Source organism: Canis lupus, chromosome 24 (assembly GCF_048164855.1).
Source record: "Canis lupus baileyi chromosome 24, mCanLup2.hap1, whole genome shotgun sequence".
Classification (NCBI taxonomy): domain Eukaryota; kingdom Metazoa; phylum Chordata; class Mammalia; order Carnivora; family Canidae; genus Canis; species Canis lupus.
The window spans coordinates 7251738-7268865 of record NC_132861.1 but is presented as its reverse complement, the minus strand read 5'-3'; the positions used below and the strand labels follow the sequence as shown (position 1 = coordinate 7268865).

Sequence of the window (17128 nt, the reverse complement as noted above, 5' to 3'; positions counted from 1 at the left end):
AGATAAAGATGCTTGATACCATCGTTATTCATTATTTAAGATTATTATTACTAATTATTAATACCATTGTTATTTAAGATTCTAGAAAATGTAATAAGACAAGAAAATGAAATAACCAGTATAAACTGAAAAAGGAGAGATTAAAAACTTGGTTTCTATTTACTGATGACATTACTGTATACCTAAGGATTCCAAGAGACCCCAGTAAAACACTAATAGAATTTAGTAAGACATATAATAAGGTGGATGAATGCATAATAAATGAAAGTAAGGCTGAATCCATAATAAATGTAATAAATAATAAATGTAAATAGTATATACTAGTTTTTTCCTCCATTATCAGTGGCTACTGGAAATATTCCATTCACAATGATAATGAAAGCTAATAAAACATTTAGAAATAAATTTAACAAGAACATAAGACCTGTATGAAGAAAATTATAAAATGTTATTGAATGATATATAGCTCTGAGTTTATATCCATGGATAGGAACACAGTATCGTTAAAATGCCAAATCTCTTCAAATAAATATATACAAGAAATTTTGAAAGGATAATGAGTTTGTATAATATAATATTAAAGTCAGCATAGATGAATTAATGTGCAAGAATAATGAGGAAAGTTATTTATAAGGAAAATGAAGGGGAGGGTTTGTCTAACTGGATACAAAAATATATACTAAAGCCACTGTAATTTTTTTTTTACAATAAAAATCTTTATTTAGGTTTGGTCAGTACAGGTAAGATATACTGGAGTCACAGAGCAATATGCATTAACAGGATACAACAGTTCATAAAAACTGAGTAACTATGCACACAAATTTCTTAAACATTCAGTCACCTAAAGAGAAAATGCACGGATGTATGGTGGAAAAAACCGTATCTAACACTGAAACTACTATAGGACTCCATCAGCAAGTCCAACTTTTAGTGATAAAACTACTGTACTGGGCAAACTTGGCAGTCATAAACCCACATCTACTCTAACAAGTCTGAATGGTGCATAAGTATAATAACAGCACGAGTAAGAATGCCCTTACACAGCACAGGTTCTAGGATAGACACAGATTTACACAGACATCATTGTGTTATACTTTAAGGAAAGATTTCCATTTACAACTTCACATTAACTCCTATAAAAATAACTTGACCCTACACAAAATGTCCTGTTAGCAACATTCAAGGTAATTAACTGTTAGAATTTCCAAAGTGGCAGAGGTATTGAAGCAAAGAAAGAGAGGGGGGAGAAAAAGGGGGGAAAAAAACCACACCCACGAAAAAAGGCGAATTGTGACAAAAGTATGCGTTAATTTTCTGGACAGTATCCTTTCCCAAATTAAATGACACTGTATACAAATTTGCTGGAAAAAATATTACAAAACTGAACCCTGTACCTTTACATTTGAGTCCAAGCCATTCTGAACGTGGCGGGAGCCCGCAGTTGGGTGACCTTTCCCACTCACTGTTTTCTCCTCTTGAGGGTCATGATTGGAGTCTGTGTCCTTGAGCGGTGTGTGAGAGAGTTTTCACTGCCCGTGGGAGAGTCTACACTTTCATACCCCGCACTGAGTTGATTTACGTAACTACTCCCTCCTCTGCCAGTTCTCTCCTCTGAGCCGTTGGAGGCCTTATTACCACTCCCTGGAGAAGAAGGAAAGTCATCTTCGGCTGTGCCCCCCTCCCTGTGAAATCCAGACCCAGATGTCGTCTGCCGGGAGGAACTGCCATTACTTGGGCCGTTGGCCAGCCACGGTCTTTACCTGTGGCCTCGGCCTGTGCTACAGGCTCAGAAGATGTAGTCCTGCTGGTACCTGGGGCTGGAGCTTGAGGCGCTGCTGTTGGTACTGAGCCAACTGCTGGCGCGTCTCTTTCAGTTGTTGTTGAAGAACTAGAATGGTGCTCTGCATACCCTCTACTTCGTCAAGTTGAATGATGAGGTCATTCAGTTCATCCTGACTGCTTTTAAGCTCCTCACTATATTTCTTCTGTAAAGCCAACTCTGCTTCAAGTTGTGCGATACGTCCCTGGGACAACTGCCTTCCAAGCTCTTGATTCTCCTGGATAAGCATTCGACACTTCGCCATGAACTTTTTGCCTGTTTGGCTCATTTGAGTTTTGACCCAGAAGTTCAACAACAATCACGAAGTCCACAGTCTTATGGGCACACCTGAGATACAGTGTCTCTACGTCACTATGCTCAAGGTTAAGAGCGATGCATATTCCATTTTTACATTTTACTGGAATTTTACATGTTCAATTCATGATTTTAAATCTCTAGGTTCTCATTCCTCCAAACTGTCTGAAGACACAGTGTGCCACAGACTTAAGACTTCTGTTTCTCCCTCTATTTTCTTCAAACAGAAACATTTCTCAAGTGTCTACATGTTCTAGAAGGGGAGTTTTTCGGAGGTGGCCACTTCTTCGGAATAGTCCGACGCCATCAGGCCTCTGAAGCAAGGGGAGGGGGAAGAAAAAAAAGCTGAAACACAAGGTTCATCTGGTAAGTTTTATGTTAACCATTACAAGCTGGACAGTATAAGAATGTGGCTTTTTTTTTTTTTTTTTTGGCTCAAAAAGTCTGTGTCTTGGTGTGGAAACGAGTACTTGGCTGTCCCACCACAGCTTTCTCGTAGTGGGACTGTCAGGGAAGTCTTGACTGGGGAGTATGATTTGTTTACCTATCAGGCATAAACTTCCAGGCACTCAGTTCATTTTGGGCTTGTTCCAGTTTGTCTTTAGTCTGTTCCAGTTCACCTTTCATTTTTAGGAAAAACAAGTTGATCGCTGGGTCTACCATTGTTGATCTCAGTTGGGCAACGCTAGGCTGCTGGACTTGCTTGAGGTACTGGATTTGAGTAGTACTCTCTTGCATCTCTTGCTCCTGGGTTGCCAGTCGCATCACAAGGATGTTTTCTCTGCGAGCAGACTCTTGCTGTTGTTGCTTTAGTTTTTCCTCAGACTCCCTTAACCCAGTTGCATCATTAGAATTAAGATCTGTGTACTCGCCCTCCCAAGCTTGGACATATGCTTCATACTGTTTCCACCTTAGAATTAACTCATCTCGTGCCATAACTTTGAAGTCTGTTTCACTCAGTCTAACCTTTTTAGGAAGAGGTTCCTCGTTGGGCATCTTGAATCCTCTCGGGACGGAGGCCGCGCGGGTCACCTAGGCCGAGGCTCCGCCGCCCCGCCCCGACCCCGCGCTGCGCTCCTCCTCTCGCCGCAGCCCCGGCGCCCCCCTTTATTTGCGGGTCTCGCTGCCACAAAATGGCCCTAAAGCCACTGTAATTAAACAAGATAGTATTGACACAGAAATGGACAAATAGATCAGTGAAACAGAAGAAAAAAAAACTGAAATACATACAATATATAGAAGAATTCATCTATTATAAAGATAGCATTTCAATTCTGTGAAAAAGGCATAGCTTAAACAACTAATAACATAACATTGATTATCCATCTGAAAGAAATAAAGACCTCTATCATACAACCCTGAAACAGAATCTAAAATGGATAAAAGACTTACATGTAAAAAGAATATAATAATGCTTTTATAAAGGGAAATTTAAGGGTTGGGAAGACTTTTTAAACCAATAGAAAGTCCAAAGCTCTAAAAGTAAAGATATCTAAGTGTGATGGTTAATTTTAATAACCATCAAGAGATGCCTAGATAGCTGGCAAACCATCATTTCTGGGTATACCTGTGAGGATGTTCCGCAAGAGATTAGCATTTGAATCCAGTACACGAAAGAACTGCCCTCACCAATGTAGGTGGACATGATCCAACTTTGGAGGGCCAAAATAAAACAAAAAGTGAGAGGAAGGGCAAATTCTTTCTCTGTTCCTGAGTTGACATGTTCATGACTGCCTTTAGACATTGGACCTCCTAGCCTTTGGGCTCAAACTCAATTATACCACTGGTCCTCCTGCAGAGAGCAGATCATGGGACTTCTTAGTCTCCACAACATGTGAGTGATTCCTGTAATAAACTACTCTATTTATCTATCTATCTATCTATCTATCTATCTATCATCTATCCATCTAATCTATCATCCATCTATCTTATTGGTTCTGTGTTTCAAGGAAACCCTGCACATTTATAACAGATTAATATCTTAAATATAGATCTCATAGAAATTCATGAAAACATAATGGGAAAGGAATACAAACAAATAATTTGCAGAAAGGCAAATAAAATCATTAGTATGCATATGAAAGGATGTTTAACCTCCAAAGAAGTCAGGGAAATATAACTAAAGTAATAATCAAGGGTGCCTGGGTGGCTCAGTCAGTTAAGCAGCTGCCTATAACTCAGGTCATGATCCCAGGGTCCTGGGATTGAGTCCCACATTGGGGTCCCTGCTCAATGGGGAGCCTGCTTTTCCCCTTCCCTCTGCCTGCCATTCCCCCTGCTTCTGCTCTCTCTCTCTCTTAAATAAATAAATAAAATCTTTTTAAAATCCAAAGTAATAATCAATTAACAGTAATTTAAACTGGTGATGATATCTCCTGCTGTTAAAGATCCCATATAAAGTTACCTTCAAACAAATCAGTAAAAATACAAACTGTTGTAGTATTTTGACACTACAACAGGTTTGTCTATTAAAATTTAAAATACACGTCTTAGGCCCAACAGCAACAATCCTACAAAGCAAACATTTCCAGTATATATAATAATAGGATGTTTATGCAACATTGTTTTAGTGGCAAAGATGGAAACAAAGAAAGACCCATCCATTCAGGAATAGCTGAACAAACTAAAGTGCATCTACAACATGAAATACTCTGCAAACTGTTAAAAGAATGAATTAGATCTTTACTAATTGATTTGGAGGGATTTTTCAATATGTAAAAGCACAGGAAACAATATATGATAGAATATCATTTTCTTGAAAATGACTCTCCAAAAACCCTGGGTACTATCAACTGTGTGTGTGTGTGTCTATGTGTGTATTTTTTATGTTCCTCTAGCCTCTGCACATGACATTCCTTGTTTGGAATACTCTTCCCTCCAATTCTCTCTTTGCCATGCCCATTGGGAAATTGGTAGGTCACTTTCTCAGGAAGGCTTCCCTAGTGCTCAAGCTGAGGTTAGGTCCCTTCTTGTCTTCCTCCTTACATCTTCTCACTCTACCACAGATCTGACATATTATAATAATTATTTTAATTATTTATATTTCCCATTAATGTATGTATGTATGATCAGGGACTGTCCATTTTGTTCATCCCCAGCTTCTGCAGAGCTCCTAAACATATACTAGGGGCTCAAAGTTCAATCAATACTGATTGAATGAATGAACAATTCCCTTATAAGGTTCTCAAGGATACAGTCAACATCATTTACTTCATATGTGTTTTCCTCCACTTCTAGAGATTGGAATCTAGAGTCTACTGCAAGGACTACTTATTGAGTGAGTATATAAATAGATGACAGGAAGTATCATAGTTATGAGAAAGATTTAGATACCATCTACATTAGACTTAGATTATATTCAAGGTGCTATGCCACTTACATTATTTAAGAGAATAGGAGGACTTTTAAGGACTGGGATATGTCATAGTTAAGTCTGATTTGAGACAGATTTATTGTATCACTTTTTCTCTTGAAAAAGAAGAACACTTGAGTGTTGATGGATGAATATACTTAAAACTAGAGCTATTGCTGAAGAGCTGGGTTTACACAACCTTTTATTTTTTTATTTTTTTTAAATTTTATTTATGATAGTCACAGAGAGAGAGAGAGAGAGAGAGAGAGAGGCAGAGACACAGGCAGAGGGAGAAGCAGGCTCCATGCACCGGGAGCCCGATGTGGGATTCGATCCCAGGTCTCCAGGATCGCGCCCGCAAAGGCAGGCGCTAAACTGCTGCGCCACCCGGGGATCCCCCTTTACACAACCTTTTATAGCCTATGACAACCCATCCCCCTCACCCTTGATCTGAAGATAAGGCCTGGACACCAGACCCAAATGTGTCTGACTTTATTCTCTTTATTAAATTTGAAATCGGGAAACTGAGAGACTCTGGAGCCAAAGAACATATAAAATCAGGCCCAAATCATTGCTACAGCAGGACAAAACCAATGACAAACATAACTTGAGAGAACAGAAGGGCCTATGCATTGCACAAAGAAGCAGATGAATGGAACAAGCACGCAAGGATGACAGATTATCTAGTACCATAAGAAATGAAGAGGGCAGCCTCGTTTATCTATGTATCCATTCAAATACTTCTTGAGGATTCAACAGCAAATAGGACAATAAAAGTTGTTGCTTTTGTAGGGCTTGAAGTCCTATAAGAAAGAGCGATAGAAACTGATCATGATGAAGTTTCACAAATGTTATGACAGGGAAAGTTCAGAATGCTATGGGAACATAAAACTGGGGAACCCAACCTGATATAGCCCTTGGTCAGACTTTCCAGATCCAATCCCTCTGTGGCCCAGTTGTATCTTATTTCCTGCCCTTTGGTATCTATAAGATTCCTCTTTATCTCTTCAAGAATAAGCTCTATTTTCACTTGAACCAGCATATTAGATATCTGATACATTTCATCTGTCCTGTCATCTTTTGAATGGTGTCATCTTAGGAACTGTCCTTGCTTCTCCAGGTGACTCAGAATCATTTTGAGGGGACTGATAGAAGAGAACTGCGAGAGTCTCTGTCCTGGGATGTCAAACACAACGGACCATATAAGGTTGGAGCTGCTAGGACCACTCTTGCCACACTTGGAGACGGCTTACCTGAGCATGAAGACACTGCAGAGGCAGGCAGAGCTGAGAGATTCTGAGCGACAAAGATTCCCAATGAAGTATTTTAAGTACCTCTAAGGCTTTCTAGTTACATGAGCCCATAAATTCATTTTGTTTCTAAAATGAAACAAGTTGCATCCAGTCACAGCTAAAAACATCTTCATTAATATAGCTATTCTGATAAATTTCTGTCCTGTACACAAATCATCCCTGACCAAATGGTTTAGTGGGTTTGGGGACAGGGAGGACAAAACTGACTTGTCCTTGTCCTATTATCCCCTACTCTTTCCCACAATATAACTCATTTGCAGAATACTTGCTGTGACAGTTCTTCACATGGTTTCCTGTAGCCCTGCTGCTATTTCTGGGAAGTGGGTATTATCATCCTTATTTGCAGTGGTGTTCCGAGGTTGATCAGCTACAAAGTGATTGATTTGGTACCTGGAATGTCATTCTGGCACCACTCCACATCTCTGATTCCTGTTCCCTCTGAATCCCATCCCTTGCCCCACCCCATGCCAGTGGCACTGTAATCAGCCACCAGCTCCAGTCCTATTCACTTGAGGTACCAACTGGAAAATGCCCACAGAAAAATTATGAATCTATTTAATTATCTTTTTTGGAGAATTAGAATCATAGCATAAATTTTATTACCCAGCTAGAGTTTAATTTTAATATGCAATTTTTTATAAGTTAGTGCTATAATCAGATTTTTTAAGAACTTTAAATCATGCCAAGTTTTTTTTTCTAATGCAGCGGATAAATGCATATTTTTCAAAAGTGGCAAAAATATCTGGAAATAGCTACAGCAATAACACACATAGGTATTCATCAGATGATAGGCAGAAATACTGTTCTCATCTAGATTCCTTCCTCTTAAGTATGCAGGTCTCCTGAGCAAAAATAAAATTCAGAAAACTACAACTATTTATTTGTAAATGAAGAATTTCCTTTGCTGCTAAGAGATTGGTCCTTAAAGCTGTGGGATTTAGGGGAAAGAAATAATTTTTTGCTCCATTACCCTAAAATATGCCAAAGAAATAATAAATTTGGATTAGAACATTTAAAATACTATTTATTTTAAAATTTCACTGATGATTTAATGTATATTGAAATTCACTGCACTTTATTTTCTTGACAATCTAATAAAACTAAACTCTCTCTTTCCAATTCCATTATATTTTTGTCCCTTAGAACTCCATTTGAATACTGTCTTGGTTTTTTTTTTTTTTTTTTTTGTGTCGGTCTTTGAAGACTGATACCAAGAGTTTTGCAAATGCAAGCCTTTCACTAAGTCACCTGCTAAAATAAGCCAGAGGCCATCACTACTTACTACATTTTTACTTTGATGAACTATTCACTAAAGCTTTATTTTAAAGTGCAAATGTTGCTATTTGTTGCCCTTAAGATATCCTGATATTTATTAAATCTTCATATTTGTGTTCATGAACCACAATTTCCTCATTAAAATAATAGCATATGAAGCAAAAGAAACAAATCTAGAAATTTTTTCCAAGCCCATTCTGAAAGCTTTTTTGGTTATTATAAGCTCAATCTAAGAATTGTTCTGAACTTATTTCCATCTCACACAAAGATTAATCATGAGATAATATACAGAGACTGTAGACTCAATTATCTGTGCAAAGTATTGTCAATACAATATGATTTTGAAGATTCCCTATCTTTCAAAATTGAAAGCACCTAAAATACTGTTGAGAGTGGGCACTTTTGTAGCTCCTTGCATGATCATTGTCAATTGCTAACACTTGGTCATGGATTAACAAACCAGATTTCCTATTAGCGTGAAATACTAAAGGAATGGAACAGTGCATTGAGGCATTTTGGTAGAAAATTGGAGAGACAGGAAGGAAAGTTCAGAATGATCCCCTAGAACTTTTGAGCAGCCAGGGAGCATCAGGAAAGCCCTGGGCCTCTAGACTCAGAGTAGGAAGAGGCTACAAGGGGAGCGTAGAAGGACCTAGAGAGAAACCCACAAGCAATTTCAGCTGTCTTCACATTTCAGACAGTATTCATCCTATTTAGTGACATTTTCAAAATGTCTATCAGGATCAAGAGGACAGACCCCGGAACTAAGGAAGGGGGGAGGTGGGTTATTCCCTTAAGCTCATGTAGATAGCTGGCTAACTTTGGCAATGAAATGTAATTTATTCTTTTCTATGTTCTCTCCCATGCACACTCTGCTGCACCTTACTGAACAAGCTGAAAATGCAATAAATAAATACATTCATTAATGATTTAGTGTAACCCAAAAGGAGAGGGAAGCAGCCGGAGCCACTCCACCAGTCTCCCACTTGGCCCGGACCAACTACAGTGGGGTAGGTAGAACTGCCAGCAGGAACCCATCTGCGGGAGGCCCGGGCTGCAGGGGTGCTGCTGAGGGCTGCGGCTGCCCTGTGCAGCTGCTGCTGCTGCTGGAGCCACACTGGAGGAGCTGCTTCTTTGGCCTTAGAATTGGCACATCCCCGGTGACTGAGAAAAGAGACATTTAAATGTTAAGGTTTCTCCTTCTTCTCCTTCATTATGCACCAAGATATGTTCTAGTAAAATTCAAGACATCAGCTTAGAATATGTTAATGCTCATAAATTAAATTGCTCACAGAAGGTGATCAATTTTTAATGTTTACACTCAAGATGTTCTTTTTAATTAACACTTAGCTACATTTGTACTCTCTGTTCACCTCAGAAAATGTCTGAACTTGCAGAGAACTGCAGTAAGTGGTAAGACATCAAACTGCACTAATTTTCAAAGTTGCACCCTTCCACTAAAGAAAAGGGCTGAGCTTCAGAGGATTGACATTGTAAAGAGACCTAACTCACTTTTAGGAAGTAGTGGGAAGCTCTTCTAGATATTTTTGGAAAGTCACCTACATTCCTCACATGGAAGTGGAAATTGCCCATCAGTTAAAGCCAGTGATACATTCTGAGACATATATGTGAAAATTAAAAGTGATTTCCAAATTTAATGAGCAAAAGCTCATTAATTAAGAATCCAGTGATTCATACATAATGTTAATTGATCACTTGTTAGCCATACAAGACTATATAAAGCATTGTTTACTAGCTGTGTGACCTTTAGAAATTTATCTACTCATCAGAAAAAGTGGGAAAAATACCTACATAATGGTTTCCTATGATGATTAAATAACATTATGTGGGGTGCTTATCAGTGTTTTGTGTATATTAGATACTAAATAAATATTTGTTTCTTTCCTGATATCACAGTACATATTTGCATTGTGCTTCTTAGTACTTTCTCTTTAAAAATGAGAGTAAGAGTAATGCAGGAAAATATGTATCTATCTCACTGTGGAGAATATTGCTTCTGGTATGATCTGGGGTCCTGCTCCAAGATAGGGACAATTCAGGGAAGCAGACCCAGGACTTTGAAGTATTCTGCAAAGGAAAAGTATTATGTGTCATTTAAAGAAAAACTAGTCTCAGTAGAAAACAGAAATCTATGGGCCACAAAGGTCAGAATGGCTTTAACGGTGGTGGCACTGCCAATTCTATAGAAAATAAGAACAGGAGAGTGTAAAGAGAGAATAAAGAATAATCTTTGAAAATATGATAGAATCTTCTCATCCTTATATTCTCTCTGTCTGAATTGCAATTTTTTAAGGATCTGTAAGAGTCTCTCTCCTGGAGAGATATCCGTTTGTCCTAGTTTTCTGGGAGAGGACATTTCAGGCTTCGAGAAGATAGTAACAGAGAAGAATTGGCACCAAAAAGGGTGAGTGGAGCCAAGATAGATTTTGCAAATGATGAAAGTGTGATTTTGGCAAAATGGGGGGAAATTTTCATCTTTGCATATGCTTGAACTAGCTGTTGGATTGGTAAAATATTAAATTATAAACGTGTAATTTTTGTATTGGTGCACTAACCTGCCTAGGAAATTCTCAACATCTATTTTAGGAATAAGCATCCTAAAGTGTGACTTTCTCCACCCATAAATAACTTCTCCCTAATGTGTAATTCCAATAATTCACACAAGCCTTATTTTCAGATAGCTATGGAAAATTTTGGTTTATGACTTATTCAATTATTATTATTTAAACCCATAAAAAAATCAGTGGTCCACTAGACAGGACAATGAGATTATACACCCTTGTAATACTTAAACCCAGAGAGAGCTTCCTGGTCCACTGTTTCTGGGGACGGTGTTAAACTAGAAAAAATGTTAAACTAGATAATGTTAACTAGATAATGTTAAACTAGAAAAAGTCATCTTAGCTAACCAAAATTAATCTTCTTGTATTTTACCCAATTTCTCAAGTACTTTCTGAGTATTGCAATGTGAAAAAAATTCTGACAGCAGGACAGAATATAGCTAGGTGAAGTTTTATTTTCTGAAGTAGATGGTTTGAGAGTGGTAAGAAAGTAAGCCTCCTGACCACTATCAAAAACAGACTTATCAAAACAGACTATCAAAAACGGACTTTTTTTTGTTAACCTGACACCTGAAAATGCATTTGAAATCTGGATATTTGTGGAGGGAATGACGATACTTTACAAGGATGTTAGGCCAGCAAGAATTCCTTTAGCTTAGGACTTTGAGAGGTTCACCCAATTTGAATGAACACCCAATGTTCTTTGAAATTTTGATTTTTCATTTTGTTAAGCTATTTCAGATTTACTTTCTATCACATTTGAGTCACTGTAGGTCAAACTGGATAGTTATACCACCTAACCTCTAGAAGAACAATAGCTGAAGTATAAAATAAGAACCTTGATCAATGCTTTATAACCTTGCTGCACAAGAGACTCAGCTGAGTAGCTTTCAAAAACATGCAATACCCATGTCCCACACAAGTCATGTCCTAGTGTTAGTAATTTTGACGACTCTACCCAGCTGATTTTAACATGCAAACAGAATTAAAAACCACTGCTTCTGCTACAATCTTTTCTTTTTCAATAGAAAAGAGCCTTTCAAAGGGCTTTGTCCACCACTTTTCCCTGAATATGAAGAGTGGTCAATAACTTAGATTCTCAACTGTTTCAACCCACTAGGGGTTGGCAAACTTTTCCTATAATAGGTCAGATAATAAATATCTCAGCTTTTGCAGGTCATAAGGTCTCTGCCACAACTACTGGATCCTGTAGAAACTCTGTTGGTCTCCATCACAACTACTGGATCCTGTCATCGTACTGCATAACCAGCCATCGACCAGATGAAACATATGGGCCTAGTTGTGTTCCACTAAAAATTTATTTACAGAAACAGGTGGCAGGATGGATTTGGCTTGCTGGCCACTGGCCATAGTTTGCTAAACCCTGCAGTATATCACCTTGCAATTCAACTCTCGCAGCCTTGTGCAATTTTATTGTTGTGCCTTTATTTTATAGTTTTGAAAGATTATTTCTTGCAAAAATATTGCCATGGACTAAATAAGTAACTATTATACATGATTATTAAAGAAATTGCATAATTGAGAATGACCAAAATAATAACCTCCAAACTTTTGATAAGATTACCATCTTTAATGATGTCAGTTATTAGTGAATTTCATTACATTTAGTAAATTTCATTACTATCCTGGCTAATATAACTTTATAAAGTATGCCTACTTGGTATAAAGTGATTAAATAGAAATTACCTAGTGCTACGACTACTAGAGGAAATGAACTATTTGTTTTTGTAGAAAGTACCATGGTCAATAGGAGGAAATACTCAGTATTCATGAGGCCCTTTCCCTTTCCAGGAAAAACACTGCCAATCAGTTATAGCTAAGCCTAGATGTGGCCTCACAATATTTCCTGATATTGCTCTAGGCAGTCATCACAAATCAGTTAGCAGACAGGATGAAATCTCTGTGACGTTCTCAGCCTAGTAGGAGATGTTTTTTCCAGCTCAGACAACAAGCAGGAAATTATTCTTCTCTCCAAGGGTATATACGCCCTTCCCATCACCACAGGAAAAGTGTGCTGATCTCACAGAGGGAACATAGAGCTGCATGTGCATGTTAGAGATGCAGAGAACTGCAGCAAGCTGCATCTTATCCAAAGCATGTAGTCGGCATTTCACAGAGTATTGGGAGAAGAGCAAAGAATCCCATAGAAATCGATTGGTACAAATTCTGGAATTAAAGACTATAATTTGAGCTCATGTGAAAGGAAATAGCAAAAACCTTTCTACCATTTATATAAAACAAAGCCCGAAGCAGAAATCTTTGGGCAGCTGGTATGAAACTAGAGAAATGTGGGGCACACAAAAAGTGACTCAGATGGACTGCAACTTTTTCCTTAGCCACACGCTCGTAACTGGTAGTTGGCATTATCACCTGGCAACCTTGATTCTCCTCCATGTGGCTTCTCATCCTCCAGTACATTAGACCGGTTTCCTTACATGGCGGTCTTTGGAGATATTCTAAGAATGCAAAACCGAAAGCTTGCAAGCCCTTTGAGGCCTAAGATTCAGAATTGCTCACCACTTTACCCACATTCCTCTAATCAAAGTAAGATTCAAGGGGGTGGGAAAGAAGACTCTACAAGATGGGTAGCTTTTGATGGGTAGCTCTACAAGATATTGGAGACATCTTTTCAATCTGACGCTCCTGGTGAAGCTGTAGCTTTATTTAATACACTCTTCTGTTCCTTCATAAAATCCTAAATTAAGCTCTTCAAATTATTATGGATAGCAGGACCAGATGGCCTCTCTGACACATCTAAAGATTCTGTTGCCCACAGTAGCTTCAATGGATAAGAAGTTGGTTTAATAAAATTCTGTCACAATGAAGCTCATTTCTGTCTGAGTATATCTCACACATTTACCCTCCTTTCATATTTGATTTTGTACAGCCCTAATATTAAAAAGAAGAAAAGATTTTAGATCTCATTTAATTCCAGGGTAAGCAGGATTTCAATTCAGAAAAAAATATATAACTTTTATTTCATTAAAATAAGAGATTAAGGCCCATGTTTTCTACAACTACACCATGTTTGATTTTTGGTTTGGGGGCGGGCGGTAACAGTACAGTGCAGTATTTGGAGGTAACTAAAGGTTTACTATCTGGTTATAATTAAGAAGCAAAGTTAGGGAGGCACCATGACCAATTCCCTGATTTCCTATATGAGAAATAGAAACAGGGAAGTTAAAGCTCAAAGTCACAAAACCAACTAATGGTAGAATTGATGCCATAAGACAATATTTCCACTTCCAAAACAGTGTTTTTCCCATTGCTCCATTGTCACAGTTACTTGGATTCAAGAAAAGTGTATTCGTTTTTATCCATAGGCCTTGATGCTCTGGCAAGATCAGAGATCAGCACATTTTTTTTTTCTATAAGGGCCAGATAATAATCATTTTAGGCTTTTCAGGCCATAAAGCCTGAAAGTGGCAGACGTTCCTGTCACTCAACTCTGTTGTTATTTCACAGAAGAAAATACAATTAATATATTAAAAAATGAATATGCTGGGACACCTGTGTGGCTTAGCGGTTGAGCGTCTGCCTTCAGCCCAGGGCATGATCCTGGAGTGTCGGGATCGAGTCCCACATCAGGCTCCCTGCATGGAGCCTGCTTCTCCCTCTGCCTATGTCTCTGCCTCTCTGTGTCTTTCATAAATGAATAAATAAAATCTTAAAAAAATGAATATGCCTGTATGCCAATAAAACTTTATAAAAACTGGTCAATGGGTCATAGTTTGTCAACCCTTGTGCCTGATTTAAATTTTAGACTAGTAAGACCCCCATTATTAACCCCTTTCTGCATTCATACCCTTGTCATGTCTTCATTTGTGGGAGGATGTATAATCCCTTTACTTTGGGTTTGAATATATATTATGGCTTAAACTGTGGTCTGCTCCTCCTCTCAAAATGTATACATTGAAGTCCTAACCCCCAATACCTTAGAATGTGACTTTACTTGGAGTTAGGGTCTTTACAGAGGTAATCAAGTTAAAATGACTGGGTAAGCCCTAATATAATATGGTTGGCATCCTTATAGACAGGGAAAATTTGAAGACAGACATGCACACAGGGAGAGTATGAAGATGGCCATCTACAAGCCAAGGACAGAGGCCTGGACCACATCTTTCCTTCACAGCCTTCAAAAAAATCAACCCAGTTAACACCTTGATTTTGGACTTCTAGCCTCCAGAACTGTAGGACAATAAATTTCCATGTACCACCTAGTCTGCGGTACTCTGTTACAGCAGCCATAGCAAACTAATAATATACCATGTTATTTGCTCTACCCAGTGGTGCATAGCTGGAAGTAATTTTGTGCCAGTCCCCAGCCCAAGCCTTAAAACATTTCACACTTTTCCACTAGCCCTCTTATAGTTCTTCCACTGGTATGAGAAAAATATACTCTGAAGCTCTCCTGCTGGTCTAAGGAGCATGAGACATTTGAAGCAGAGCCACTCTAGCCAAGCCCAACTACCAAGTGACCTGCAGATACAAGCAACAATGCATTATTTTTGTTAAGCCACAGAGTAACAGTTAATTGATTCAAAGATTAAATGTAACATTAGATAAATTCTCTAAATAGGGCTGTTAACATCCAGTATAGGACTATGATTTTCTTTTCCTGCATGTGCTTTGCCTATTCCACTGAAAATTTCAGTCAATAACTAAAAACATTGCTCACCACCTTCACGTTCACCTCCACCCCCATTTCTTTTTCCCTCCAGTGAAAATAGAAATGAATGAGCACTCGAATGGATTACGAATCTACTTGCCTGCTTTCTTTAATGCAGGTGAGCAAAATTGCCCTGCAATTCCACACCTTATTGCAGTTGCAATATTTGCACTGTTATCAGCCATCTAACTTCATTAGCCAGGTTGTTTCTTTTTCTTTTTTCGTCCAATCTTATTGATGTATAATTTACAAATAAAAATTATACATATTTAAGGTATATAACATGCTGATTTGATAAAGGCTGTTTCTTAAAAAAAAAAAAAAAGATTTAATTAATTTGAGGAGAAAGCACAACCGAGGGGAGGGGCAAAGGGAGAGGGAGTAGCAGACTCCCCACTGAGCAGGGAGCCAGACCCAGGTGATCCAGTAAAGACTGTTTCTTAAGAGATGTATATCTAAAGAGGTGTTTTGTTGTTAACTGAGTAATACAATTCATTTAAAACACATGGAATTAGAAAATATTCTTTGAAAAGAGATATAGTAGATTCTTAAACTCTTTAGTACTCTCAGTCTTCAAGAAGTTGCCTATTGGGGTGCCTGGGTAGCTCAGTCAGTCAAGCGTCTGTCTGCCTTTGGCTCAGGTAATGATCCCAGGGTCCTGGGATCAAGCCCTGCATAGGACTCCCCACTCAGCAGGGAGTCTGTTTCTCCCTCCCCACCAGCCTTCCTCCTTCTCATGCTCTTTCTTTCTCTATCTCTGAAATGAATGAATGAATGAATGAATGAATATTGCCTAACCTAAAAAGGTCTTAGTTTTTGCCCACCAGGATGAAATGAGACTGATTGGTATAATTAGTTTTCTAGTGTAGCATGGTACCAAATATTAGGTGGCTTAAGACAACAGAAATGTATGGTCTCACAGTCCAGAAGATTACAAGTGCAAAATCAGGGTGTCAGCAGGGCTATTCTTCTCCTGAAACTCATAGAGGAGGATCTATCCTTGGCTCTTTTGGCCTCTGGTGTTTGCCAGCATTCCTTGGTGTTTGTTGGCTTGCAGCTGCTTCAAGTGCTGCTTCTATTTTCCTTCACAGAGCTGCCTTCTCCCCGTGGATCTCTCTCCCCTTCTTGTAAGGATACCAGTCATATTGGATGAAGGAGCCACTATATACTGCCTTCTGCAGAATGACCTCATCGGACCTTTTACCCAAAAGTATCAAACAGAAAATAGTTTAGAACAGAACTGCTCTCTTTGGAGAAACAGTAGGCAGACCCCAAACCTGCCTATTCACCCACCAATTTCCCTTTCCAAACTCACATCTCTAGTGATGCCTCAGAAAGCTTAAATCATCATCTTTAAAATCACTGGTCTGGGATGCCTGGGTGGCTCAGCGGTTGAGCGTCTGCCTTCAGCTCAGGGCATGATCGCGGGGCCCAGGATCGAGTCCCCCATCAGGTTCCTGCTTCTCCCTCTGCCTATATCTGCCTCTCTCTGTCTCTCATGAATAAATAAATAAAATATTTTTTAGAAAATAAACTAAAGTCACTGGTCTGTGTAAATTCTGGCTTTGAAAGAGTTTTCTCAGAATATAAAATATCCTAAAAGATTATATTTTTCTCTTAATGACTGTGTTAAATAAACTTTTCCTATTGGAAATCAATTTCATGTTCCTCAAAACAGTTACTATATAAGTCATTAATTTTTTTCTAAGAAGCCACATTATATTATATTGTTAATTTTATTTCATCTAGTTTCTATGTATACCTGTTAGATTTATCTTAACT

General features: G+C 38.4%; 1 pseudogene; it reads right to left on the bottom strand.

The window, feature by feature from the left end:
- Positions 1 to 694: 694 nt before the first annotated feature.
- On the bottom strand, positions 695 to 3172 carry LOC140615694 (pre-mRNA-splicing regulator WTAP-like; annotated as a pseudogene).
- Between the last annotated feature and the right edge of the window lie 13956 nt (positions 3173 to 17128).